The following is a 1,613-nucleotide window of genomic DNA, read 5'->3' on the forward strand; positions in this document are numbered from 1 at the left end:
CTCTCTCTCTCTCTCTCTCTCTCTCTCTCTCTCTCTCTCTCTCTCCCTCCCTCCTTCTTTCTCTCTTTCTCTCTTTCTCTCCTTCTCTCTCTCATTCTCTCTCTCTCTGCATGGATTTCTTTGGAAAAATAAATGTTCAAATAAAAATATATTGAGTCTTTTTTGTAAACCATCATACACTTCTCTCTCACCTGACCTTCTATTCAGCATAATCCCATCAGGCCCCAGCTGTGTCCTTGAAACCCACCTCTCTGCCTGTGTTTTGGGTGAGTATCAATCCTGGCCCCAAGCCCCAGTCAAGGCTGCTCCCTTCCAACACACACCCAATCCACAGTCTCCATTTAGAAGCCTTAGTTGGAGTTTCTTGCCTGTGAGGCCAAAGGTACCTCAAAAGAATTCACAATCTGGTCTACCTTACAAATTTCCCTTGTCCAAGTAAAAAATCCTCTGTGCGGGCCATGTCCAAGTTGCACAATTAATATTCCCTTCCCCCAACTAAAGAGAGGGCCCTAAAATGCACTTCTGTCCAGGTGCTGCCACATGGCAGGGCTGGCACCTGCCCTGTGTCAGTTTGCAAACGTGGTCATCAGCAAACTCTTTAAGAAGTAACTCTCACCCTTGGCCTCAGGTAGTCTTCTTCAGTATTCACTTATTCAACAACTAAGTTTTATGTACCTACTGGGTCCCAGGTGCTGTACTAGATGTGAAGACAGTGGCAAACCAAAAGGTTTGATCCCCGCTGTCATAGATCTGAAGGTCTGGTACCAATTGTAATTCCAGCACCAGCTTTCCATGAATCATAGGCGCAGTAATATTACTAAAATCTGGTTTTTGCAATTCCACATTGCAAATGATTATGGCACTCATGTTGACACTCAGACATTCTGCTGCCAGGGAATTATTATTTATCATATTTATAATGCTCAGTACATTGCCTTTTCACAGGATCATATCAGTAGAAGGAATCCTTGATTCCTTGTAAAAGAGGACAACTCCCACTTCATTAGTATAAGAGAATGAGACGCAGGGAAATGATATGAGCAAATGTCAAGAAAGGGCCAGGAAGTCCCTTTTAGTTCTAAGAGGCGGTACCAGTAAGGATCTCGGGTTTTGGCCCAGTGGAAGGGGGTCACCTTGTGGAAAACAAAAGGTGTAATTTCTCACAATTTATCATCTCCCCCCACTTACTGTTATCAAGACACTTCTGTTACTCTCCTGCAGAGAGTAGGTTTCCAATATCCAGTGTTGTCCTTTGAAAAGTGTCCATGAACACAAATTGGAAGTGTTTGGTTCAGCTTTTCCTACAGTTGGTTTTGTTGAAGTTGAGGCCACACTTAGCTGCATTTGTTAATGTGACTTCTGTGATTTGTATTAGTTGATAATATCAAAAAGGAAAGAAGCCGGTTGTCATTGTCTTTAAACCATAATTATTTCTGTATTTGAATGAGGTTGGTAAGAGCCTTTGGTCTTTGGTTTATAAAACCCAAACACTGGAAAGCTTTCCTGCTTGGACTCGAGCCTGTGATTCTAACAAGATCAAACCAGAAGAACTGCCCCTGTCCTTCCACAAACAAGTTTTTATTTAATCTGGCAAAAAATAATTTGCAGCTTTA

The sequence above is a fragment of the Chinchilla lanigera genome, unplaced genomic scaffold (assembly GCF_000276665.1).
Source record: "Chinchilla lanigera isolate Chin_1 unplaced genomic scaffold, ChiLan1.0 scaffold00072, whole genome shotgun sequence".
Classification (NCBI taxonomy): domain Eukaryota; kingdom Metazoa; phylum Chordata; class Mammalia; order Rodentia; family Chinchillidae; genus Chinchilla; species Chinchilla lanigera.